Below are 27,997 nucleotides of genomic sequence, written 5' to 3' on the forward strand. Positions count from 1 at the left end.
TATTAACTGTACGTGTATTGTAACCGGCTCGGATCCCACCACTGCCCGAGAACACAGTCGGCTCACGGTCCTTTCACAGGAAGCTTTCACTCTGCAGTCTGGGATCCGACCGCAATTTGACCATGGAACCGTCCACATCACCAATCCGTTCACACAAGGACCCTCCGCTCATGGCTGCTGAGAATCGTTTCCATTTCAGCATGTTACTGAAAAAATCGGATAACGAAGTTCTCGGGAATTGTTGGAACAATGCACACAATGTAAAAGTGAGGTATTTGAGTAACGGCTGGTCAGCAGAAATCACGTCAACGCTCAGAGTACTGAAGTTGTTCTTTTTCTTTGGCTTGGCTTCGCGGACGAAGATTTATGGAGGGGGTAAAAAAAAGTCCACGTCAGCTGCAGGCTCGTTTGTGGCTGACCAGTCCGATGCGGGACAGGCAGACACGATTGCAGCGGTTGCAAGGGAAAATTGGTTGGTTGGGGTTGGGTGTTGGGTTTTTCCTCCTTTGCCTTTTGTCAGTGAGGTGGGCTCTGCGGTCTTCTTCAAAGGAGGTTGCTGCCCGCCAAACTGTGAGGCGCCAAGATGCACGGTTTGAGGCGTTATCAGCCCACTGGCGGTGGTCAATGTGGCAGGCACCAAGAGATTTCTTTAGGCAGTCCTTGTACCTTTTCTTTGGTGCACCTCTGTCACAGTGGCCAGTGGAGAGCTCGCCATATAATACGATCTTGGGAAGGCGATGGTCCTCCATTCTGGAGACGTGACCCATCCAGCGCAGCTGGATCTTCAGCAGCGTGGACTCGATGCTGTCGACCTCTGCCATCTCGAGTACCTCGACGTTAGGGGTGTGAGCGCTCCAATGGATGTTGAGGATGGAGCGGAGACAACGCTGGTGGAAGCGTTCTAGGAGCCGTAGGTGGTGCCGGTAGAGGACCCATGATTCGGAGCCGAACAGGAGTGTGGGTATGACAACGGCTCTGTATACGCTTATCTTTGTGAGGTATTTCAGTTGGTTGTTTTTCCAGACTCTTTTGTGTAGTCTTCCAAAGGCGCTATTTGCCTTGGCGAGTCTGTTGTCTATCTCATTGTCGATCCTTGCATCTGATGAAATGGTGCAGCCGAGATAGGTAAACTGGTTGACCGTTTTGAGTTTTGTGTGCCCGATGGAGATGTGGGGGGGCTGGTAGTCATGGTGGGGAGCTGGCTGATGGAGGACCTCAGTTTTCTTCAGGCTGACTTCCAGGCCAAACATTTTGGCAGTTTCCGCAAAGCAGGATGTCAAGCGCTGAAGAGCTGGCTCTGAATGGGCAACTAAAGCGGCATCATCTGCAAAGAGTAGTTCACGGACAAGTTTCTCTTGTGTCTTGGTGTGAGCTTGCAGGCGCCTCAGATTGAAGAGACTGCCATCCGTGCGGTACCGGATGTAAACAGCGTCTTCATTGTTGGGGTCTTTCATGGCTTGGTTCAGCATCATGCTGAAGTTGTTACAGACTGCATAAAATGTCATCGAGCGATTTGGGGTCTGGCGGATATTTTCCGCGCTCAACGACCTGCCGCATGCTCATTGGTTCATAAAGCAATTCTCGGATTGGGTATCTTGCTCACCAATGAAATCAAGCACTTAATCTCCAATCACAGGTTTCTGAGAAAGGGCAACTATGCTGAGCGGGTGGGCGCCTGAGCCCTCGTCTCTCTGGCTGCTGTGCTTGAGTATCTGACGGGATAAATCCTCCAGCTGGCCGGCAACGTGGCCTGGGACAACAAGAAGACCCGATTCATCCCCAGACACCTGCAGCTGGCCGACCGCAACGACGAGGAGCTCAACAAGCTGCTTGGAGGGTGACCATCGCTCAGGGCGGGGTGTTGCCGAATATCCAGGCCGTGTTTTTGCCCAAGAAAACCGGCGCACCTAGCAAATAAAGCGACAGAAAGTCAACTCAGTGGCCCAAAGGCTCTTTTCAGAGCCGCTCACAGTGTCTGGAAGGGCTGACCAGAAAGGGTGTAAAAAGGGGGGAGAACGGGGGAAAAGCTGCATTTGAACCGTGGCCGCTTTGTTGGGGGCCTTTATTTGGCGGCGGGTGAGGGAGGGAGGAGACGCTGTTCCGGTCTCGGTCATGTCGGCGACCCTGCATAAATTCTCCGGTTCTTAGAACTGAGTGAAACGAGAGGCGACTGCACAGAGTAACTTCATGGCAGCGAGCGGACCTCCTGCTGTCAGCTCTCAGCCACTCCGTTTCTCTTCCTTCAAAAATATCCAATTTCGGTTCAAACCGGAAACCTGGAGTCCCAGACTGAACCCGTCCGTCTCCGATGCCGGAATGTTTGTGAACAAAATTTGATCCGAAGTGATTTCCCTTTAAACCCGTTTTCTTTCTGCTCTGATTGCGTTCACTCCCAATCAAAAGTTTCTTTCATTTTCATGTATTATTAATACATTAAAAATGTAAAATACATGATGCACTTCAACTCGTGTCTGGCGTGAGGCAAACAAAGAGCCGCCATGAGCATTGCCCGGCGACCCTAACAACACGAGAACGAGAAGCAGAAGAGAATCACTTCAGAGACATTCACTGAATGACGATCACTGGCATGTTAGCTATTTTTCGACAGAAATATTAAAACCAAATAGAATGTTGCGGTTAATTCTTATTTCAGCATTGAGGTTGGAACCGGCGCTTTCCCGTGACAAGAGAAAATTTTTCAATATTCCGCAAAGAGCGGCTGGGAAATCAGGGGATGTGATAGCACCACCCAACACAGTCAAAGACGCCGCCCCTTTAACAGACTCTTCTCTCATATAATGTTTCCATCTTCACAATCACAGCACAAACTGTTGTCCGGAGCACAGTTCCCAGGGCAGGTTTTTACCCTCCGCGTCACTGGGCTGCGGTTCTCGCGAGTTCTCACGGCTTCTCATCCTTGGATTCTGATTCGGTCCATCTCTTTGTTAACTAAGTTTCTCCATAAACAATAGACCACACCGTTCTCCATTTACCCGTTGAATTGAAATGTAATCTGGTTGCTTCAGTCCAGGCCCCGGCACTGATCGCCATGACTCACCACTCATCCTCGCCAACCTAAAGAAAAACACCCATGAATGCTTACTCCCTCCTGTCTGGTGAACAGCGAACCTTTTATTCACCCAAATATGATGCGTCTTACGCTCCAGGTCTCTTCTATTTGTGCGCGAACCGCCAACGTGTCTCCTTATCAGGACATCTGCAGAAAAACCTGAACCAAAATACATCACTTCCAATCAAATAGAACTTCTTCCCAGATTCCCGTTTACTTTGAAGTGTCCGGTTATTGCATCTTCAGTAACATTTAGTTATCTTTTAATTTCAAGCGACATTTTGTTAACTTAAACAATAATCATTAAACCGGCTCTAAATCAAATAGAACTTCTTCCCAGATTCCCGTTTACTTTGAAGGGTCCGGTTATTGCATCTTCAGTAACATTTAGTTATCTTTTAATTTCAAGCGACATTTTGTTAACTTAAACAATAATCATTAAACCGGCTCTAAATCAGGGACACATAAAGTTTAAACCCACTCACCAGCAATTCCTTTAGATCCTGGGTTGAGGTTCATCGGGACACGGAGACCTGTCATCCCGCAGCTCCAACGCTGGGCACAAGACCACTCTCCTGTTGAATTAAATCTTTCTGAGATTCCCCTCCTTTCCAAATCCGAACAGACAAACAGTTCTGCGAAGTTACCTGTTTCCTCTGTCGAGCCCTGTGGTCACACAAAACAGAAAGAGGACAAAAACACTATCTGCTGGACGAACTCAGCGGGTGAAGCAGCACCAGTGGGAGAAAAATAATGGTCGCCCTTTCCTTCTGTCCCACTGATGCCGCTCGACCCGCTGATTCCTCTATAGATTGTGATCGGTTTCGGATTCCAGCATCGGCAGTCTCCTGTGTATCTAGAGAAAGAGGCCATTCGGTCCATCATGTACATGCAGAATATTAGCTCCTCATTTATATAATTTCCATTGATCAGCATGGTTCTGAATTACCCGTTTGTTCATCCGGATATGACAGGAAATGTGAGTCACTGCCTCCACAACATTCTTATGGAGTTCGTTCCCGATTGCAACCACCATCTGGGTGAATCCGAAAACCTCCTCGTCACCCGGCACCGACGGACTTTAATTTAACCTGGCTGTTATGGAGGAAACTTCCTCTCTGCCCACCCTGATCTAGCCCCTCACAATCACATCAACCTCAGCCTCCTCCATTCCAAGGAAGACAAAGCCTACCTTTCCAGTCTCTAACCTTCACTCAAAGGCTCCAATCCAGGCAACGTCCTGGTGAATCCGCTCTACACCCTGTCCCCTGCAGTTTCGTCCTTCCTACAGGGTGGGGACCAGAACTTCCACACTCCTCCAGCTGTGTCCGAACCAACGTTTGTCCAAGGTGATGCTAATCACCTCTTTCTCAATCTGCCGTCTCCTGATTGTCCATCACTGAGCCCTGGACTCACTGACCGCAGCTTCACCGCCCATTTACTTCACAGTTTTCCTTTTTAAAACCTCAACATTAAGTCAGACGGTCACTTTTCCACATTTCAGGCCAGTTTTATCCCGCACACCCGTTTCCCTACTTTATTTATTTCCCTCCTCCTTCGCTGCTTTATTCCCCCTTGTTCCCGATTCCAATGAACACTTCGCTTCCCCAAGTGCAGATTGGACCTGGAAATGTCCCTTTGCGCAGTGACCGCCCGCTGCCGCTCCTCTGATTGACAGCTAACTCTGCCCTGTCACGTGACCGCATACCCAAGGCGTGTGCGTGATGACGTCATACCTCTACGAATGTGACTGAGCTCCGTTTCCTCAGCAGCCGGCCGGTTCATGGAGTCGGCCGCGGCCCGGGGAAGGAGGTGAGATTTGAACCCGGCTGAGCCGGAGCAGCCGTGGGATGCGGAGCCGGTCCTTGCTTGAGCTGCGCTGCCCTGAAATGCAGGAGCTGCCGGGGTGAGATTGCGGCCTTGGGGAGAAGGGGGAGAGGTAGGAGGTGAGTGCAGGGACCGCGCTTCCTGACACACGAGCCTGATCAGGGAGAAGTGACCCTGATAAGCCGTGGGCATCGAGTGGTCCGGCTGCAGCCCCTCTCACTCCGCACGGATGGGTGGAAGCAGCAGACGGAGGGGCGGACAGGAGGCAGACAGGCTCCCAGACAGGAGGGGTAGGGAGGGGGTTCCCCACCACATGCAGGGCCGGGTCGCTGGGGGAAGGGCAGGAGTCCCCTGTGACCGTCCCTGTCTCAGACACGGACACCCGGGGGCATTCTTTTGGGGGAGATCCCTTCTCAGGGGAAGCAGCAGCATCAGCCTGGTCAGTGGCCCCATCACTGGGGCTGCTGTGAAGCAGGGTGGTGCACAGTTCAGTGAGCAGTGACTGGGGACTCTGGGGTCCGGAGCACAGACAGGGACTTGTGTGAGGAGGTATCCAGGATGGGGAGTTGCCTCCTTTGATACCAAGGTCATGGATGTTTCACAACAGGCTCAGGATATCCTGGACGTGAAGAATGAGCAGACGGAGTTCATGGTTTATTGTGGTACTGGTTACATTGGCAGGAAGATAAGTGAGATCTTGCAGATAGTATTTGCGGCATACAAAATTAGAAATGCAGTGTTGTTTCCTCAATGCCACGAACTAGTGATGTACTGAAGGAAGGAATTGAAAAATCTTTCAGTCAAACGTGACAAAGGAGCTGGTGCAGGTGTGATGGCTTCAGATATATGGACCACTGGGCTCTCTTCCAGAGCAGGTGGAATGTTGTCAATACGGACAGGTCAGTGTTGCTTTCGTACCAATGGTTTCAGTAACATAAATAAGATGAGGTTCTTCAAAGAAAAAATTCAGACTTTAGTAACAAAATTTATCAAAAAAAAAAGGCTGGAGCATTCCATCTGAGGTTTACTCCTAGTGCTGCGGAGCGGCAAGGAATTGAAAGACGGTTAAGTTGTTTCAGTGGCTGAGGAAATGGTGCAGGGTGGGGTCAGGTGGGGCTGAGGTGGAGGAGAACCTAGATTACATCAGGAAGATGGGCTGGTCTGGCAGGGGGTTTCTACCTAAAGAGTTATATTGGAGATGGGAAAGCTGCGGCTGATGAACATGTGGAAGGGCACACATTGAGTGGACAGAAGAGGCAGAGGCACATCAGGGGTCAGTGCTGGGTTGTTCTTGGAATACATAAACAATCTGGAAGAGGGCACAGAGTGTTGAGTATTGAAGTTTTCTGATGACACTAAATAGAGTGGAAAAGCAAATTGTGCAGAGGAATCGGAGAGGCTGCAGAGAGATATAGATATAGATATAGTAAGTGGGCTAGGGTTTGGCAAATGGAGCACAATGTTGGTAAATGTGAGGTTATGCAATTTGGAAGGAAAACTAGATCAGATTATTTAAATGGCAAGCAATGCAGCTTGCTGCTGTGCAAGGGGACTTAGGAGTGCTTGTGCATGAATTGCAAAGGTTGGTTTGCAGGTGCAGCAGGCTATTAAAAAGACAACTGGCATGTTAGCTTTCATTACTGGAGGGATTACATTTAAGAAGAGCGAGGTAATGCTGCAACTGAACAAGGAACTGGTCTGACTACATCTGAAGTACTGTGGGCAGCTCTTATCTCCTGACTTGAAGGATGTACTGGCTTTGGAGGTATGACGTGTAGGTTCACTAGGTTAATTCCAGAGATGAAGGGTTTAGCTAATGAAGAAAGATTGCCTGGAATCCAATTCCTCATTGTCTGAAATGTGTTTGTGTGTTCTCCCTGTGTCTGTGTGGGTTTTCACAGGGGGAATTCAATTTTCTCCTACCATTCAAAAACGTACTGGGTGTAATTGGGCGGCATATGCTCTTGGGCTAAAATGATCTATTACCATGCTGTACATTTAAATTAATGAGAGGGGATCTTGTAGAATTGTGTACAATTATGAAAGATATAGATATTTCCATTGGTTGTGGTGACTAGAACTAGGGGACATACTTCAATATTTAGGATAGTGGATTTCAGATGGAGATGAGGAGGAACATGTTTTCCCAGAGGGTGGTGGATCTATGGAATTCTCTGCCCAAGGAAGCAGTGGAGGTGACCTCAACAAATATATTGAAGACAAGATTGGATAGATTAAATTCCTAAAATGTGGACAGCTCAGGTATTGGATCAGACTGATGTTCCAATTTTCTGATTCTCGGGCAATATTTTTAAAATTCACATTTGAGGAGAATACAGGGGTAAATTTTAATAGTTTATTAATGAAACATCTTTCATATTAAAAACAAAGTACAAAATAAATTAATATTTTTTCTTGCATTTCTATGACTTGCGCATGGTCAACTAGTTGCCGCTGTGCTTCTGTGGTTTTTACGCATGCATGCTAAAGATGAGTGTTTTGGAGGTCCGGATTCTTGGGTGGTCTGGATTTCAGCAGAGAGCTTCCAAGAAGTCTGGATTTTTGGAATTTTACTGGAGTTGAGGAATTAAGGGATATGGGAAAAAGGCAGGTTGGTGCAGATAAGCCACCTTCAGATCAGCCATGATCTCATTGAATTGCAGAGGAGGCTCAGCCGGCCACATAGCCTGCTCTTAATCCTATGTTCTTGTGCTTCTCTCTCCACAGTCAATGCCTAAACACCTTCCAATAATTTACCTACTACTGACATCAGGCTCACCGGATTATAATTTCCTGGGTTAATCTTGGAGCATTTGTTAAACAATGGAATAACATAAGCATCCCTCCAATCCTCCAGCACCTCACCTGTAGCTTAAGGCATTTTAAATATTTCTGCCAGGGCTCCCCTGTCAAGGAACAAGGGAGTATCATCTTGTCAGACCTTGGGGATTTATCAACCCTCATTTGCTTTGAAGAATGCAAGCACCTCCTCCTCTTTAATCTGTACTGGTTCAATAACTTTGCATGTTTTCCTTACATTCCTGGACACTGTGCCAGTTTTCTGAGTAAATACTGATTCAAATAACTGAAATAAGGTCTTCCCCATCTCATCTTGCTCCATCTAATTTTGTCCCTAACTATCCTTTTGCACTTAATACACCTATAGAAACCCTGATGATTTTTCCTTCACATTGCCTGCTGAAGCAACCTCATGTCTTTTAGCACTTCTGATTTCCCCCTTTAGTTTTGGCTGCATTTTTATGGTCCTTAAGTACCTCATTTGCTCCTTGTTGTCAATTCCTGGGATATACCTCTTGTCTTTTCAGATCAAGAATAAACTCTGGAGGGTTGTTAACTCAGCCTGCGACATCAGACACCAGACCACTCCATCGAGGATAATTGCATGAGGCAGTTGCTTAAAAATGCAGCCTCTATCCCCAAAGACCCGCACCACCCAGGCCATGTCCTCTCCACTCTGCTACCATCGGGGAAAAGGTACAGAAGCCTAAAGATAAGTGCTCAATGGCACAAGGACAGCTTCTTCCCCTCCAGCATCAGATTCCTCAATAACCAATGAACCAAAAACACTGCCTTGAGTTTCATGTGTGATTATTTAATTTGTTTTTGTATAGTAACTGTTGTGAGATGGTTATATTTTGAATTTTTACACTGCTGCAAAACACCGAATTTCATGACTTAATGACAATAAATTCTGATTCTGATAGGAACATTCAAACTCTGTACTCTCAAAATTTCACCTTTGAATGCCTTTCACTTTTGCTAGAAAGCAACTGAACCTAATCCATGCTTTCCAGATTCTTTCTCATTTACTCAAAATTAGTCTTTCTCCAATTTAGAATTGCAACCCCTAGACTAAATAAAAATAAATAATCAGAAAGAAAAAAGTGAGATATTGTCAAGAGGTTCATTGTCATTTAGAAACGTGATGGCAGAGGGGAAGATGCTGTTCTTGTACCATTGGGTGGGCATCTTCAGGCTCCTGTTGCTCCTTCCTGATGGTAGCAGAAAGAAAAGAGCAAAGCTTGGGTAGTGAGGATCAATGATGATCAAGACTACATTCTTGAGATGCCACCTCTAATGGAGTGAAGACTGATGCCCATTATGGCGCTGGCCATGTTTACAGCCCACTGGAGTCTTTTCCTGTTATTGGCACCTCCATAACAGACAGTAATGTAACCAGTCAGAAAGCTCTCCACGGGACACCTGTAGAAATTATCAAGAATCTTCAGGAATTTGTAAGGGATCGTGGATCTCATGTGAGAAAGGGACTGAAGGAAATAAATTGTAAGTCAAGAGGTTGCATTAGTTAAATTGAAGGGAGGATAAATCTGCAGGCCTGGATAGGTTGCATCCAAGAGTGCTTAAGGAAGTGCCCAGGAAATAGTGGATGCATTAGTGATAATTTTTCAAAACTCTTTAGATACTGTATTAGTTTTGGAGGATGGCCATTGTAACCCCACTCTTGAAGAAGGAAGGAGAGAGAAATCGGGAAACTACAGTCCAGTTAACCTGACATCAGTAGTAGGAAAAATGCAAGATTCATTATTAAGGATGCGATTGCAGCACATTTGGTGAGTCGTGGCATCATCGGACAGTCAGCATGGTTTTGTGAAGGGAAAGTCATGGCTGACGAATCTACTAGAATTTTTTTGAGGATGTAATCAGTCGAGTGGATAAGGGAGAACCACTGGATGTGCTATATCTGGACTTCAGTAAGGGATTTGATAAGGTTCCACACAGGAGACTAGGGTACAAACTTAAAGAGCATGATATAGGACATATTAATTAAGGTGGATAGAGAATTGGTTGATGGACAGGAAACAAAGAGTAGGAATAAACGTGTTCTTTTCAGAATGGCAGCCAGTGACTAGTGGGGTACCGCAGGGTTCCATGCTGGGGCTACACTTATTTACAAAATATATCAATGACTTAAATGTGGGAATAGAAAGCAGCATCTTTAAATTTCCAGATGACATGAAGTTAGGTAGTGGGGTTAGCTGTGCAGAAGATTCAAGGAGGATGCAGAGTAACTTGGACAAGTTGGATGAGTGAGCGAAGAAATGGCAGATGCAATATAACGTGGATAAATGTGAGGAAATCCACTTTGGAGATAAGAACAGGAAAGAGGATTATTATCTAAATGTTATCTGTTCAGGAAAAGGGGAAATGGAGTGAGATGTGGGTGTCACAGTTCATCAGTCATTGAAAGTGAGCATGTAAGTACAGCAGGTAGTGATGAAGACAAATGGTATGTGGCATTGATAGCAAGAGGATTCGAGTACAGGAGTAGGGAGGTACTATTGCAGCTGTTCAGGGCCTTGGTGAGACCACACTTGGAATACTGTGTTCAGTTTTGGTCTCCTTATCTGAAGTACATTCTCGCCATGGGGGGGTGAGGGTTCGCTCGATTAATACCAGGAATATAAGGACTTGTGTATGAAAAAAGATTGGATTGACTCAACTTGTATTCATTGGAATTTAGAAGGTTGAGGGATTGATAGAATGAAATAAAATTCTTAAGGATTAGACAGACTAGATGCAGGATGCAGGAAGGTTGTTTCCAATGTTGGGAACATCAGGACCAGGGGTCACGGTTTAAGGATAAGGGAGAACTCTTTTAGGACTTCTCTCAGCGAGTGGTTAATCTGTTGAATTCTTTGCCACAGGAAGTAGTTGAGGCTGGTTCCTTATCAATAATTAAGAGGAGGTTAGATTTGGCCCTTGTGGCTAAGCGGATTAGAGGGTATAGAGAGAAGGCAGGAACCGGGTACTGATCAGCCATGAACATAATGAAAAGTGTGGTAGGCTTGAAGGGCCAAATGGCCTTGTGCAATACCTATTTTTCTATGTTTCTATATATCAAACTTCTTCAAATGGCCAGGGTCCGGGTTTCACGAGCTAGATTGTATAGGTCTGTGTTCCTCCAGTGTGGGGGTGGCTGTACAGAGCTCTCTGTCCAGACTGGACTCATTACGGCTTGTGACATCATAGTTCAGGGGTTGTTCATGTCTTTCCCTGCACTACAAATGGGTTGCTATGTAAAATAGTGACCCTGCAGAGCAGTTGGGGTCTGGAACCTTGCATTACAATATCTTGTAGTACAGCATTGTGTGTTTTCTCGGTTTGTGTCCTTGCAGGAGACTGCGGGGATAGATCATTGGTTCCGCAGTTCACCACAGGAATGTTTAGGTCACAAAATCAGTAAAAGTTCCATGTCTCTATTGATTTTCTGGCTGTGCAAGTATTTGTGCAACAAAACTAAACCCAGGCAAAGGGAAAAGTACTCAACAGGCACAGCCTTACCTGCATGTTCCTGTATTTTCTATCTGCTTTTGCTTTTTCTGTCCTTACATTACAGTGACGCTTGTAAAGGTGTGTCCTGACGGTGTACTTCCTGCTGTAAACATCGGTGTCCTGACTGTGCACTGCCTGTTGTAAAGGTCGGTGTCCTGACTGTGCACTGGCTATTGTAAAGGTCGGTGTCCTGACTGTGCACTGCCTGTTGTAAAGGTCGGTGTCCTGACTGTGCACTGCCTGTTGTAAAGGTCAATGCCCTGACTGTGCACTGCCTGTTGTAAAGGTCAGTGTCCTGATCGTGGACTGCCTGTTGTATGTTGGTGTCCTGACTGTACACTGCCTGTTTTAAAGGGCTGTGTCCCTACAAAACAGTAATGGTTGTTAAGATGTGTGATTTTACAGTGCAGTTACGGTTCTACGTGTGTTTACCTACAGTTAAGTCATTGTTTGTCTAGTCAGTCCCCTTGAAGTGAAATGATTATTGGAAAGACAGTTAATGATGTAAAGGTCTGTGTTTTTACAATGAAATGACTCATTCAGGGTATTACAGGCCTGGCGCATAGATAATGAGTGTGACTGAGTGATAGAATGTTTCAGGTTATAATGGGATAGTGGAACTGATTTGATAAGCCCAATGGCATACTTTTGCGCTATCAGGTTATGCTCTTATCAACTGTTTTAATGGTCTGTGTCCTTCCAGTGCAGTGACTGTTGTAAAGGTCTGTGCCCTGACAGCGCAGTGACTGATGTAAAGGTCTGTGCCCTGACAGCGCAGTGACTGATGTAAAGGTCTGTGCACTTACAGCGCAGTGACTGATGTAAAGGTCTGTGCCCTTACAGCGCAGTGACTGTTGTAAAGGTCTGTGTCCTTACAGCTCAGTGACTGATGTAAAGGTCTGTGCCCTTACAGCACAGTGATCATTGTAAAGGTCAGTGTCCTAAGTGTCCAGTTCTACTGATGTTTCTGGGTCAGAATTATCGTGCAATCCTGAGATTGTCCATCTCTGGGCCATCAGTGTTGTGTTTTGTTCAGTTTCTGTCCGTGTATCAGAGAGCTGGGTGTTGGACAGAGATCTGTGTCTTCTGCTGAGTTTCTCCAGCACTCTTGTGCATTGCATTGTGACCTCACTGACTGGGGTTGTGCTCAAACAGCTCAAGGTGCTGGGAATTCAGTGCCAGTGTTATTGCAGAGGGTCCTTGTTACACAAACTAACAACCACCTTGAACTGAGTTGGGGGGGGGTGGTGGTGGTGTTACGGGAGGCTATTCAGTCCATTAGATCTGTACTGGCTCCCAGTGCATCAATCCTGTCAGTTCCCTCTCCTACAACACTGCAAGTTATTTCCTCTGAAGGGCATGTCCAATTCCATAATGAACGTCCTGATTGGTTGTTTTCAGCCCCCTGCAGGCAGTGAGTCCCAGATGAGAACCTCCCACAGAGAACTCAGGACAACAGGAGCAGGAATTGGTCTCCTGTGGCCCTTGATCCTGATCCATCGTTCACTTTGATCATGGCTGATCTGTCCCAGGCAGCAAATCCTCTTCTGAGCCAGTAGCACAGAGCCCTCACTTCCCTCATCTCTCCCAAATATATTCTCCTCCTCTTTAAATCCATCCAGTGATCCAGCTTCCACAGAGCAGCATAGGAACAGAGAAATCTGCAGCACATTATAGGCCCTTCGGGCCACAATATCCTGCCAACCTGATAACCTACTCCAACAATAGCCTGGAATTTTCCAACTACTTAATTGATTATTTTTTCTTCCTTGGTTCCATGTACCTATCCAGAATCTTGTAAAACATCCTATAGGACATGCATCCACCACAGTTGCCGGCAGTGCATCCCAGCACCCACCACTCTGTGTGAAAATTTACCTCATTATCCCTCCTGTGCTTACACCCAAGTACCTTAAATCTATGTCCCCTCATGTTTGTAATTTCATCCTTTGGAAAAATCTCTGGCCATTCACATGATCAACACCTCTTGCCATTTGTTCACCTTTGTCAGGTCACCTCTCATCCTCTGTCGCTCAAAGGAGAAAAGACTAAGTTTACTCAACCTGTTCTCATAAGATCTTCTGTCCAATCCAGTCAGCATCCATGATGCAAAATTTAATGAATGTCTGGTGCTTGCACATGACATAGATCCACTTTATCCCTGCACATTCCCCTGTATGACTGAAAACCTGTTCAATGCAACACTAATGTCATTTTTCACTATGACCCCTGCCATTCTGTTCTTGCTCCGCATGTCCTCTTTGAACTCCCCAACAACTTAAATTCTTCTCATACCTGACAGATTTACCCTGGGTAAAAGAACATGACTGTCTGCTCTGTCCATGCCTCTCAGAACTTATAAATTTCTCTCAGAATGTCCCTCAGCCTCTGATGCTCCATATCGTTTAAACCTAGAGAATTCCAGATACTCGCCCTCTTCTGTGAAGTTCCCATGTGAATCAGCTTCAAACGACCTCTCCCCAAATTCTGTAATTCTGTCCCCTCATTCCTGCATCTCCCACTGGTGGAAATGGCTCCACATCCACACCGTCGTCACCCCGAAACATCTTGTGTTTCAGGAAGAACAAACCTCATTTTTGCTGAATTCCAAATGTTACAGAACTACTGCCCCCCAAACCTCGTGAGAGGACAACCCTCTCATCCCATCAATGTTGTGATTGAATATCTGGATATCACTGCCAGCAGATCCTTATTTAAATCAGAGGACCAGAACTGTCCCCACTTCTCCAGCAGTGGCTTCATCAACTCCCTGTTCATTGATAATAATACCTCCCAGTTTCCAATCGCCAAGCCTCTTGCAGTGAAGGACAACGCACTCCATGCCTTCAAAACTAGCTGTTGCATGTTACTGCTGAGCTTTCATGATTTGAACAGAAGATGACCTGGATCCATCTGACCTTCCCTCATCTTCAATCTCCATTTGTATCACAATCTCCCTGGTGATCCCTCTCCTTGAAGAACTGACCTCACACTTCACATTCGTCTCGATTTGCCAAGTTTGTCCCATTTGCCCGTTTGATCTGAATATCATTGCAGAGACCAAGTGTCCTCATCATTGCATGCCCTCCCATCAGTGTTGTCATCAGCATACTCGGACCCTGTGGATTTAGCCCCTCCTCCAGGAGAAGAATTTCAACAGGATATAATTGAGGGCTCAGAACTGAATCTTGGAGCATTATACCAGTTACATCCTGAAAAAGTGTTAGTTCTTCCACCTCTGTCTTCTGAATAATCAGCAGTGTTCAATCCGAGCCAACAGATTGCCCTCAGCACTGAGATCTCTGATCTTCTGTATACCTGTCTTCTCTTCAGTATTTTATTTTGCACTACTGAGTGGTAGAAATTCTGCTTGGCAACCAGGAAAGAGAATCCCAGGGTTGATTGTGATGTTATGTATGTATTCTGACAATAAATTGGAACTTTGACAATGTAACCACTGGTGAAACCTGGCTGCAGAACTGGTAGCTGAATGGGGGGGTGGGGGGGGCCTGGCAAGATGGCATAGAAAGAAGATGTGCAGTTCTACCTCTCCCCAGTTGAACTCATTAATACCCGAATTTAAAAGTTGTAAAAGTGGTTAAAATTAGTTTTTAAGGTGTCTGAAAAGTAGAGAATAAAAAATACTGCAAATATGAAGAAATCCAAGGCACAGTTACAGAAGAAATTACCTTATAAAAGTGTGGAAGAACTGAGGCCTACTTACCAGGTTGAAGCCACGGAGTTGTCAGCAGGAACCTCCGAGTCTCAACGTGCTCCAGGCTGGCTAAGTATAACTCCAGCGCCGACCTTGCATTCACAAGGTGGCACCAGCACTGTTTTGGGCTTAACTGACTCTGATCCGTGCACCCGTGCGCACGGGTTAGTAGGCCGAGCGACGTTTGCCTGCGGAAGCCTGCAGTGCAGCGTTGGAAGACGTGCCTGTGCGATCGACGGGGGAACCTGGACGGCAGCAGGATGACGAAGTTGGCCCGCTGTTGACGGGGATGCAGTCCGCAGCCTCGCTGGACAAGCAATAAGTGCAGGTGAAGAGGAAGAAAGTCCTGCCTTGTTGGAGCCAAGACAGGAGGAAATTAGCCTGGGGGCTGTAGCTAAAGAATGTAGGCCCCAAGGGGGAGTAGCAGAACATGGGTTTGTTTCTGTGTTTATTATTTTGGAAGGAATTGCCCATCAGATTGTCCACACAGCTAAATCAAGGATTTATGGAAATGAATAATATTTGTGAAGAAATGTCATCTGTGAAGAATGATATGAATTTGGTTAAAAGTGATGTTAATGGATGTCGGAAGGCAGTGGATACTGGACAAGATAATTTTTTTAAAATTGAAGAGGCTTTTCAGGAGTGTAAAGACCAAGTGGAACAAAATGGAGAAAAAATGGAAAAAGTAGAGGTTTCTTTTGTGGGTTGGGAGATCCAGAAGAGAGAATTGTTGAAGAAGATTGATTCATTGAAAAATCAAGGTCGGAGGAATAATGTAAAAATAGTAGGTCTTCCAGAAGATATTGAAGGTTCAGATCCAGAGAAATTTGTCAAAAAGTGGATTTCTGACGTATTGGGAAGTGAATTGTTTTCCGGATGGTCTGGAATTGGACCGGGCACATAGAGCAATGAGGAAGAAGCCTTTTCCGGGCCAACAACCACGAGCAGTTTTGATTCGGTGTTTGAGATACCAGGATAGAGAAACGGTATTGAGGATTGCCATTCAAAAGGCTCGACAAAATCAGTCTCCAATGATGGTCCAGGGCAATAGAGTGATTTTTTTAAAATGCTAATTTGAGTCAAGAAATTATTAAGAAGTATAACGAATTTAATTTAGCTAAAGAAGTATTGTGGAGAAAGGGTAATAAATTTGCCTTTCGTTATCCTGCTGTATTGAAAGTTTTTGTATGGAAATTTTCAGTCTCATTCTTTGAGAATGATCATGATACATTAATCTTTGCTAATTCATTGCCAGATTTACAAGGATGCAGACCATCACCGTTATCGTCGCCTAAGAGGAGGGTATTTGATAAGCAGAATGGGAAGAATGGAAAGAAGGTCAAACTGACACAGAGTCTTCTTGATATTGAAGATCCGGAACAGTCATTGGGATTAGAATCGTTGGGTGAATTATGTTTGATTAATAATTTTGGAATAGTTTGACTGGGGGATGGTGGATGGCACTGAAGCTTTTGACAGTCATCTACCACTAGTGGGTTTTAGCACACCCAGATTTTTGGGGAATTACTACACTATTGTAGTTTAAGGGGTGAAATCATTTTTTTTTTTAGTTTATTTTTTTTATAAAAAGGGTTTTTTTTGTATTTTAGAAAGGTTTTTTATTTAGCAAGGGGAGCAGTATTTTGTAGCAGTGTGAAGTGTGTATATTTTTAAGGTAAAGAAATGTCTAATTTGAATTTTGCAACTTTCAATGTACAGGGATTGAATAATCCAATTAAGCATAAATGTGTATTGACTTATATTAAAAAAAATGAAAGTTGATATTGCATTTTTACAAGTCGGAAAAAGAACAGTTAAATTTGAAGAGATATTGGGTTGGTTATGTGGTTTCTTCTTCTTTTAATTCAAAGGCACGGGGTGTAGTGATTGTGATTCATAAGAAAATACCATTTGAGTTGGAATCATTTATGGAGATTGCTGGTAGGGTTTGGATGGTGAATTGTAAATTTTTTTTCAGAATAGTGGTCATAACTGAATCTTTATGCACCTAATGAGGATGATGATCAATTTATATCTGAGGCTTTTCTAAATCAGGCTAATGAGAATAGTTTGATTGGAGGGGATTTTAATTGTGTTTTGCATCCATTATTGGATAAATCTCCAAAAAGTATAAGGAAATCAAAGATGGCGGTACAAATGGGGTCTTTGATGAAAGATTTGAATTTAGTTGTAATTTGAAGGAGAATAAATCGGACAGAAAAATACTTCTTTTTATTCATCCAGGCATGATTCATTTTCTTGAATAGATTTGTTTTTTATCTCGGCACATTTACAGGTTAGAGTTGTGCAAGCTGAATATAAGAGTAGGGTTATATCTGATCATTCTATGTTGTTTATATCTTGTGTTGGTTCAGAAGTGATGCAATCAACTGATGGAGATTTAATGTAATGTTATTGAAGAAACCAGAGGTTATTACCTTTGTTAAGGAACAGATTGATATATTTTTGGCTGAAAATACTAATTCAGTTAGTAGTAATATTGTTATGAGGGATACTTTAAAAGCACATCCATGTGGTCAAATTATTAGTTATTCTACGAAAGTTAAAAAAGCAGTATTTAGTGGGAAGTTTATCTTTGGAGAAGCAAATTACTGAGTTGGAAAAGGAATTTCAGAAGAAGCTTACAGAAGATAAGAAAGCAGCATTAGCTGAGTTGAAATTATATTATAATACTTTACAAATGTATCAGTATGAGCATTTAATTCAAAGATCTAAACAGCGTTATGAGTTAGGGGAGAGCGCTCATAAGGTATTGGCTTGGCAATAACAAATCGAACAGGTATCTAGAACTATTAATGCTGTTAAAAAGAATTCAATAGTTACTTATAAACCTCAGGAAATCAATGACCAATTTTATTCATTTTACCAGAAATTATATACTTCTGAGGGAAATCAGGAATCTTTTTTATCTAAGTTACATTTACTAGTTTTGGGAGAGGAAGAGTAAAAGAATTGGAGGCTCCGTTTACAGATTTTGAGAATAAAGAAGTTGTACAGGAGATGCCAAATGGAAAATCGCCAGGTGATGATGGATTTTCAGTAGAATTTTTTAAGCTGTTTTATGAAGATTTGTCTTTTATATTTATGGATGTGCTTCAACAAATAATTGAGGATCAGTCATTACCAGAATCTTGTTCAAGTGCGATAATTACTGTGATTCCAAAGAAAGATAGAAATCCAATGAATGTAGCCTCGTATCGACCAATTTCTTTATTAAATGTGGACTATAAAATAATAGCTAAGGTATTGGCAAATAGACTTGCTAAATATTTACCTCAGTTAGTGCATACAGATCAAGCAGGTTTTATTAAGAATAGATGTGCATCTGATAATATTCTTAGACTGATGACGTTGAGACAGCATCCCAACTGGGTTCTGCTTGATATGGAAAAAGCATTTGACCGGGTTGAGTTGAATTTTTTATTTTAGGTGGTGGAGAAGTTTAATTTTGGCCCTCTTTTTACTGGTTGGTTTAAAGCATTGTATAAAAACCCGATTGCTGGGGTGGTGATGAATGGCCAAACCTCTTTTCCATTTTAATTAATGAGATTAAGACATCAAGGTTGTCCATTGTCACCAGCCTTGTTTATGATGGTCATTGAACCATTAGCTCAGGCAATTCGACAGAATGATAATATTAAAGGGATAAGAGTTGCAAATGATGAATATAAGATTAATTTATTTGCTGATGATGTATTGATTTATTTAACATATCCAGAACAATCTTTGAAATATTTAATTCAATTTGGGGAGTTATCTGGGTATAAGGTGAATTGTAATAAGAGTGAAATATTGCCTATTTTGGAGGGGAATTATGAAGCGTGTAAACATATTATAAAATTAAGATGGTCTGATAAAATTAAATATTTAGGAGTAATTGTGAATGTGAATTATCAGTCTTTATATAAATTAAATTATTTACCTGTATTGAAAAAGACTAAAATGGATTTTATCAAATGGAAGGATCTTCTATTAACATTAATACATCGAGTAAATTATATTAAAATGAATACTTTTCCTGTATTCAGTATTTATTTCAGGCAATTCCATGTTTACTTCCAAAGGGTTTTTTTTTCAAGATTTGAACAGAGCGGTGAGGAAATTTTTATGGAAGGCAAAATTAGCTTGAGTAGCTTTACAGAAATTGTCATGGAAGTATGCATTAGGTGGACTTCAGCTGCCTTATTTTCAAAATTATTATGAGCCTGCACAGTTAAAGTTTGTTAGTAGAATGATGGATATTACTCAGCCTCCTAGTTGGGCTAAGGTGGAATTAGCTTGTATTCTTTAATTTGATGTTCATCAATTTATACATAAGTGGAATTTGTGTTTATTGCAGGAATATTATATGCCATTATTAAAACATTTACTAATGATATGAATTAATAAAAATGATGTTATAGGTATGAAGGGTAAATTATCAATTCAAACTCTGTTGTATCAAAGTCAGCTTATTTCTTTTTCAATGTTTAACAGTTATTTAAAGATATCGCATTCTCAGTGTATAAAAGTGATTCAGGATTGTTTTGAAGGGGGACAGTTCCTTTGAGGGAGAAATTTGGAATACCAGTAAATTCTTTATTTGTTTATTATCAACTTAGAGCTTTGATAAGGGATAACTATGGAAAGGATATGAAATTACCTGAGTTAACGAAGTTTGAATCTTTTATTTTCTCTATACCAAGGAGGGGCTTTATTTCTGTTATGTATCGATTGTTACAAGAAACTATGGATAAACCAAATTTGGAGAAATCTATAAATAAATGGGAAAGTGATTTAACTTATGATATACCTCAGGAAGATTGGGAGGTTATGTGTCATGAAATAGATTAAATTGACTAATGTAAGGTATGGTTTGGTTAATTATAATTTTTTGCATCAGCTATATTTGACTCCTAAGAAACAAAAAATATGGATTTAGTAATCTGGATTTGTGTTTTAGATGTGGGTTAAATACTGGAACTTTTTTTCATGGAGTTTGGGCTTGTGATAGGGTAAAAACATTTTGGGAAAAGATTAGGATAATTTTGGAGAAATTATTTAAAATTAAATTACTATTAGACCCAGAGATTTTTTTGTTAGTTTATATGGTTTCCTTGACTCGTTTCTTGTTGGATAAATTTCAGATAGCTTTTGTTTGTTTAGCGTTATCAGTGGCACAGAAATCTGTAGCAATTACTTGGAAAGAGATTAATATAGCTCGTTGGCATAAATTAATTGAGATCTCGTATTTATATGGAAGAAAATAACATATAATTTACATGATAATTTTTTTTGTTACAATGTGGTCGCCTTACATGGAATATACAGCTTTAGAACTATCTTAATGTCTTAAAATATTGTATATGCTTCATGGTTTTATTTTTTGCTCCCCTTGAGGGGTCTGGCTGAGGGGGGGAGTGGGAGAGAGGGGTGTTTGTTGATTATTTTCATTTTATAATTTTTTTTGTATGGTTTTATGTTGTTTGTAATAGTTTTAAATAAAGTTTAAAAAAAAAAGAACTGGCAGCTGAATGATCCGGTGTTCCATTGTGTCAGGTATGAGATAGAAGGGGAGGGATGAAAGAGGGAAGCATGACATTGCTGGTCAGTGATGCTCAGAGAGGTAGATGAGAGGTCTCATCTGTTATGCACCTCTGTCCTATTAAACTATGCTCTCCCCCTCCCCTCCTCCCAAACTTTTTATTCAGACTCCTGCCCCTATTTTGCTCATAGCTTGTTTAAAGGATCAGACACAAACCTTTGTTTACCTTTATTTCTGATAGAAGGGGCGTGACCTGCTGAGTTTCTCCAGCACGTATTGAACGAATACAGCTGTATGGTTGGAGCTGAGAAACAGGAAAAGGATGACCATGTTAATGGGATTGTATTATAGACCACAGTCACTGAGAATCTGAGGAGTAAATCTGCAGATAGCAGTCAGCTGTGGGAAACATTAAATTGCAATAGTCTGTGATTTTTTTTAACTTTGCACATTTTGACTGGAACACCCATCCTGTAAAATTGTTGCATGGGTTAGAATTTGGCAATTGTGTTGAAGAAAGTTTCTCAAACCATTATGTAGAGGTTCCAACTGGAGAGTGTGTAACACTTGATCTATCAGGGAACAAGGTAGGACAGGTGACAAAAAGGGATGTGGTGGAACACTTTGGATCCAGTAATCATAATGCCATTATTTCTAAGATAATTAGGTTTAAGGACAGGCCTGATCCTCAGGGTCTGGTTCAAAATTGGAGAAATGTCTATTGTGCGGGAAGGAGAAATGATCTAATAAGCATGGACTGGGGAAGGTTGTTTTCTGGCCAGCGGGTGATTGGGAACTGGGAGACTTTTAAAGGTGGAATTTTTGAGGGAGAAGTGTTTGTTTCTGTCAGAATTAAAGGCAAAGTTAATGGGCATGGGGAAGCAAGGGTTATTGAAGATCTGGTTGAGAAGAAGAAAGATGTGCAGAGCAGATAAAGGCAACAAGGTGAAAATGAGGGACTTGAGTAAATAAATTGCAAGAACAAAATTAACAAGGAAATCAGGAGGGAAAAAAGACAAATGAAGTTGTTTTGGCAGACAAGGTGAAGGAAACCCCTCAGGGCTTCTGCAGATGTATTAATAGCAAAAGGACTGCAAGGACCAAAATTGGTCCTCTTGAAGATGAGAATGGTCATCTCTGCATGGTGCCAAAAGAGGTGAAGGAGATCTTAAATTATTGTTTTTGTTTATCTATTAATACAGAAGATGTCCACAGTCCATAGAAGTGAGGTAACAAGCAGTGAGGTAATGGAACCCACAGATTTAAAGGAGGAGGTGCTAGTGGCCTCGAGCAAATAAGGGTGGATAAATCCCCAGGGCCTGACGAGGTGTTCCCTTGGTCTATGAGGGAGAAAATTGTGGAAATTTCAAGGGCCCTGGCAGTGATATTTAAAATATCCTTCCCACGGGTGAGGTGCCAATGGATTGGAGGATAGCTCATATTTTACTATTGTTTACAAAAGGCTCCAAGAATAATAAGGGAAATGATAGGCTAGTGAGCCTGATGTCAGTAGTGGGTAAGCTATTGGAGGGTGTTCGAAAGCATTATACATACAAGTATCGGGAATAGAGATATATACTGTCATTCCTTGAATGGCATCACAGGTGGATGGGGTTGTAAAGAGAGCTTTTGGCCTGTTGGTCTTCATAAATCAATATTTGGAGTATTGGAGTTGGGATGTTATGGTAAAGTTTGTCAAGACATTGGTGAGGGCAAATTTGAAATATTGTGCACAATTTTGCTCACCTAACTGCAGGAGATATATCAGTAAGATTGAAGGAATGCAGAGAAGATTTATGAAAATGTTACCGGGACTTGTGGAACTGCGTTACAGGGAAAGGTTAAACAGGTTTGGACTTTTTTCCCTGGACCATAGAAGAATGAGGCAAGATTTGACAGAGGTATACAAAATTATAAGGGATAGCAATGGAATTAATGGAAGTAGGATTTTTCCACTGAGGTTGGGTGAGCAAGAACTCAATAATATGGGTTCTGGGTGAATGAGGAAATGAATAAAGGGAACAGTAGGGTAAAACTCCTTCACACAGAGAGTGGTGAGAGTGTGGAAGAAGCTGCTAGCTGAAGTAGTGACTGTGGGCTCGATTTGGCATTTAAGAAAAAGACTGGATAGGTACATGGATGGGAGGGGTACAGAGGGCTAGGATCCAGTTGGAGGTCATTGGGATGAGCCGGAATAATAGTTTAGCACAGATGAGGTAGGCCGATGGGCCTGTTTTTATGCTCTAGTGTTTAATTATTCTTCCCTGCTTCCCCAGCCCATCTCCCTGTCCTGTCACTTTCACGGATCTATGGACCTGAATCCCAAGGTCACTCTGTCCATCACCACTCCCCAGGGCCCTACTATTCACCTGGGATGTCTGACCCAATCTGACCTTCCAGAAACAATGGCATCCCATGTGTCAGGATGATATTCCCTCCGTCGTTGCTCTGACAAATGTTCCAACTGATGGACATTGCGATGCAGCCTCAAATAACCCTCCTCGCTGTCTCAGACACCACTCATGTTCCTCTCATTGATAAACATACTGATCAAACCTCGTCCATTGACATCCCCATCTTACACATCATAGACACCAAGGGTGTCAGCACGAATCTTTGTGTCCACCTTTGGTCAATGACAAAAGCAGCCCTCAGCACCACTCTTGCCTCTTATCCCCCAGCCTATTTCAGATCCAATTTGCCAGCTTGCCTTGGATCCCATGGAATGGAAGCTTTCAGACAGCCCTTCCCTGCCTGATCTTGTCAAAGGCCTCACAAGCAACGTGTAACCAACGTGGAGCTCAGTGCCTTGCCTTCATCATCAGACTGAGTTACCTCTTCACAACATTCAGTTAGGTCTGTGATGCAGGATTAGCCACAAACAAAGCCCTGCTGACCATCTCTGAAAATGGTCCCTGTCCTTCCAAGTCTCAATGCATCCTATCCCTTGGAACATATTCCACCGAGTTTCTTCTCACTGATGATGAACGTGACCAGGCTGATCCCTGCTGCCCTTCCTCTGAGGAGCAGTTATCATCCTCCAGTTAGAACATTGAACACTACAGTACTGTCGCTTCAGCGCATGATATTGTGCAGACATGTATGTTCCTACCAAAAAGAACTAAACCCTCCCTTCCTTATAACCAAAGTTTTCTTTCATCCATGTGCCTTTCTAAAAGTTTCTTAAATACCCCCATTATTCCAGCCTCCAGCACCATCCCTGGCAATGCATGGCACGCAGCCACATCTGTGTATTTATATTTTTTAAAAAAAGCTTGCTCCTGATGTCTCCCCTGAACTTTTCCTGCCTTCACATTGTACAGATGTCCTCTGGTGTTTGCTACTCTCGCCCTGGGACAAAGGTGCTACATGTTGATCTTACCTATGTCTCGCATAATCTTGTGGACCTCTATTATGTCATCTGTCATAAAATGAGGTTAAACTTATCAAAGTCAAATCGCCCCTCTCCACATTTTTGTTCAAGTTACAGTTATTCAAATGAAACATAGTCCGTCATGAGCTCTTCCAGTTTGCGATCCTCTCTGAATTGGAGATGGAGAAGATCATACCAGATGGTGACCTTCAAGTAAATTGTGTACACCTGGATGAGCTGCCGAGAGACATGTCTGACACATTTCAGGATGTTTTTTGCTTAAAATACTAGTCTGGGTGATCAATCCACTCCTAGATATCAGAAATGAGGAAACAGGAATTTTGGAGGAAGAATTCATTTCACTCCAAATTGACATTGAGCTGAGGCTATTGTGGTTTTTTATATGTCCAAAAATGAGTCAGAAACACAGAGAATTCTTCAGAAAAGTTTTTTATTTGCAAACAAAAGCTGAGAAAAATCAAAGCATTCACTCTGAAATGCCTGTTGCTATGAGACATTGCCCTTTTTATACAGATTTTCAGTTACTTATCATTGTTCGACTTTGATGTTTTGTACCAATTAGCTCATCCTGGGTTCATTTCTCAGTCATGGTATGCTTATCACTTCTTGTGCTACACGAACCTTTGGTATGAAAATATGTTCCCTCTTTGTATTTTAAAGTTAGCAGGCTTTGGAGTCAGCAAATTCGACACTTACTGCAATTAGCCAACTTTTCTGTGGGTGTTACTTAATTACATTAATATTTCTCTTTTTTTGCCTGCAATGGAGAGCAGCGTGATTCCCTTGTAGTTTAAGCAATCTGATTTCTCGCCTTTGTTTTTGTACAGGGTGATGATGATGGCATCACGAACGTCCTGAGGCAGCTTTCCTACCTTGGTCCCAGCAGAGCATGAAAAACACATGCATTTTGGCATGCAGAGTTTTGCTGCTAGCCTTCCAGACCTCTGGGGGGGATTCCATCCATACCTGCTGCTTTGCCACTTTTCAGTTGTTCAATTGCCTTGTATGTCTCTTCCTGGGTAACGACCTCATCCAGCTCTAGACTCAAGGGCTGTTGAGGGAGCTGGAACAGGGCGGATTCTTCGACTGAGCGGTTGGCACTGAATAGAGATTGGAACTGTTCTGACCATCGATTGAGGATGGAGATCTTGTCGCTGAGGAGGACTTCGCTGTCTGAGCTGCGCAGAGGGCTTTGGACTTGGGGTGAGGGGCCTTACACAGCGTTTAATGTTTCATTAAAAACTCCTGAATTCACCAATGTCGGTGCTAAGCTGGGTTCGTTTGGTGAGGCTAGTCCACCACTCATTTTGAATCTCCCAGAATTTGCGCTGAAGATGGCTGCATGTGAGACGGAAGGCTTGTTTCTTCTCTGGCCAGTAAGGCTTTGCAAGGTGAGCCCGGTGGGCAGATCGCTTCTTTACCAGCAGCTCCTGGATTTCCTGGTTGTTTTCGTCAAACCAGTCCTTGTTTTTCCTGGAGGAGAAGCCAGTACTTCTTCAGTGGATTGCACTATGGCCATTTTCAGCTGATCCCAGAGGGTTTCAGGAGACGTGTCCGTAAGGCAGTTTGCATCCTCGAGCTTTGCGTGGAGGTTTTCCTGGAAGTTTCCTCTCACTTCGTCTGACTGCAAGTTTCCAACATTGAACCTCTTTATGGGGGCTCCACTGTTCTTGAACTTTGGCTTGAAGTGAAGGTTGAGTTTGCATCGAACAAGCCAGTGGTCAGTGTGGCATTCTGCGCTGGGCATGACCCTGGTATGGAGCACATCTCGTTTGTCTCTTCCTCGCACCAGAACGTAGTACAGGAGGTGCCAGTGTTTGGATCGGGATGCATCCAGGTAGTCTTCAGACTGTCTCTCTGCTGGAAAAGGGTGTGAGTAATGACAAGCCGCTGTTCTGCGCAGAGGGCCAACAGGACGCGCCCATTGTCATTGCACTTGCCGACACCATGCTTGCCAAGGATTCCTGGCCAGATTTCTGAGTCTTTGCCGACGCGAGCGTTGAAGTCGCCAAGGATGACAACCTTGTCGGCTGTAGGGGTGTGTTGGATGAGGTTGTGCAGATCAGTGTAGAACTTGTCTTTTTCTGCTGATTCCGCCTGAAGGGTTGGAGCATAGACACTGATGAGAGTGATGCGTCGCTTGTTTTGAAGGGGGAGTCGCATGGACATGATCCGGTCAGAGTGGCCTGTCGGGAGGTTTTCGAATTTGGAGGCAATGGAGGCAAAATGTTCACTAGGATTCTCCTTAATAGACTACTACCTAGTGTCGCCGAAAATGTCCTCCCAGAATAACAGTGTGGCTTTCGTGCAAACAGAGGAACTACTGACATGGTCTTTGCACTCAGACAGCTCCAAGTAAAGTGCAGAGAACAAAACAAAGGACTCTATATCACCTTTGTTGACCTCACCAAAGCCTTCGACACCGTGAGCAGGAAAGGGCTAAGCTTTCCGAACCCTTCTCCATTGACAACGGCATGAAGCAAGGCTACATCCTCGCACCAACCCTCTGAAACAAGCCATGAAATACCTCAAAATGAAGACACTGTTTACATCCGATACCGCATGGATGGCAGTCTCTTCAATCTGAGGCACCTGCAGCTCACACCAAGACACAAGAGCTACTTGTCCGTGAACTACTCTTTGCAGACGACGCCGCTTTTGTTGCCCATTCAGAGCCAGCTCTCCAGTGTATGATGTCCTGTTTTGCGGAAACTGCCAAAATGTTTGGCCTGGAAGTCAGCCTGAAGAAAACTGAGGTCCTCCATCAGCCAACTCCCCACCATGACCACCAGCCCCCCCACATCTCCATCGGGCACACAGAACTCAAAATGGTCAACCAGTTTACTTACCTCGGCTGCACCATTTCATCTGATGCAAGGATCGACAAAGAGATAGACAACCGACTCGCCAAGGCAAATAGTGCCTTTGGAAGACTACACAAAAGAGTCTGGATATACAACCACCTGAAGAAACACACGAAGATCAAGGTGTACAGAGCCGTTGTCATACCCATGCTCCTGTTCGGCTCCGAATCATGGGTCCTCTACTGGCATGACCTACGGCTCCTGGAACACTTCCACCAGTGCTGTCTCCGCTCCATCCTCAACATTCATTGGAATGACTTCATCACCAACATCGAAGTACTCAAGCTGGCAGAGTCCACAAGCATTGAATCTATACTGCTGAAGATCCAACTGCGCTGGGTGGGTCACATCTCCAGAATGGAGGACCATCACCTTCCCAAGATCGTGTTCTATGGGGAGCTCTCCACTGGCCACCGAGACAGAGGTGCACCAAAGAAGAGGTACAAGGACTGCTTAAAGAAATCTCTTGGTGCCTGCCACATTGACCACCACCAGTGGGCTGATATCGCCTCCAACCGTGCATCTTGGCGCCTCACAGTTCAGCGGGCAGCAAACTCCTTTGAAGAAGACCACAGAGCCCACCTCACTGACAAAAGACAAAGGAGGAAAATCCCAACACCCATCCCCAACCAACCAATTTTTCCTTGCAACCGCTGTAACCGTGCCTGCCAGTCCGGCATCGGACTTGTCAAGCACCAACGAGCCTGCAGCAGACGTGGACATACCCCTCCATAAATCTTCATTCGCGAAGCCAAGCCAAAGAAAGGAAGAAGAATATTTCTCTTGAAGAGTGTAGGACATAGTAAATTGTTACATAGTAATGGATTAATGAATAGTACATGGCATATTTTCCATAAGGCAAATTTCTAAAAGTCATGTCAAGATTTTTGATTACAAAAATACATTTCTGACCGCTTCTCTGCTCTGGAACAAAGTCAAGATGTACTTTATTGCCTTCCCAACATCATATTTAGTAAGTCGAGTGAGGCTTGAGGGCAGTTGCCCAGCTTCTTTCAAGCAAAGAACAAACTAAAAATGACTAACGCTAGGATCTTAGACTTCTTCGTAGTGCCTTCCAGCCTGACGTTGAGAAGCTGATATCCCTGTACCAAGCAAGTCCATCCCATTAAAACTGTAAAGGCAATGTAGTTTCAGGTGAGATGTAAATTCACCCTTTCATATTGCTAAATAAATTGATTTACTATGTTTTATTTATGAAATAAATATGCATGTTCATAGAGTTAGATTAATTGTTGTTTTAAAA

General features: G+C 43.4%; 1 protein-coding gene and 1 long non-coding RNA gene across 9 annotated transcripts in view; one reads left to right on the forward strand and one right to left on the reverse strand.

The window, feature by feature from the left end:
* Positions 1 to 2,465: 2,465 nt before the first annotated feature.
* LOC138740960 (histone H2B 1/2-like) overlaps positions 2,466 to 27,997 on the reverse strand; it is a 40,227-nt gene continuing 14,695 nt past the window's right edge. The window contains exons 1-3 of one of the 7 annotated variants that reach the window (XR_011343235.1): positions 4,263 to 4,702; positions 3,556 to 3,736; positions 2,466 to 3,075 (exon numbers count right to left, since the gene is read on the reverse strand). The gene's annotated coding sequence lies outside the window, so the exon portion shown is untranslated. Of the gene's footprint in view, positions 3,076 to 3,555; positions 3,737 to 4,262; positions 4,703 to 20,701; positions 20,780 to 27,997 lie in introns of those variants that run through there. The other 6 variants (XM_069894326.1, XR_011343233.1, XR_011343231.1 and 3 more) reach the window with 6 other exon arrangements.
* On the forward strand, positions 4,798 to 27,977 carry LOC138740961 (uncharacterized). Of its 2 annotated transcripts, XR_011343237.1 has the most exons (4): positions 4,798 to 4,882; positions 8,224 to 8,392; positions 16,186 to 16,335; positions 24,697 to 27,977. It is a non-coding gene; the product is annotated as an uncharacterized lncRNA (long non-coding RNA). The 2 variants fall into 2 exon arrangements; XR_011343236.1 differs by lacking the exon at positions 24,697 to 27,977 and having other exon boundaries at positions 16,186 to 20,409.

This window comes from Narcine bancroftii, chromosome 8 (genome assembly GCF_036971445.1).
Source record: "Narcine bancroftii isolate sNarBan1 chromosome 8, sNarBan1.hap1, whole genome shotgun sequence".
Classification (NCBI taxonomy): domain Eukaryota; kingdom Metazoa; phylum Chordata; class Chondrichthyes; order Torpediniformes; family Narcinidae; genus Narcine; species Narcine bancroftii.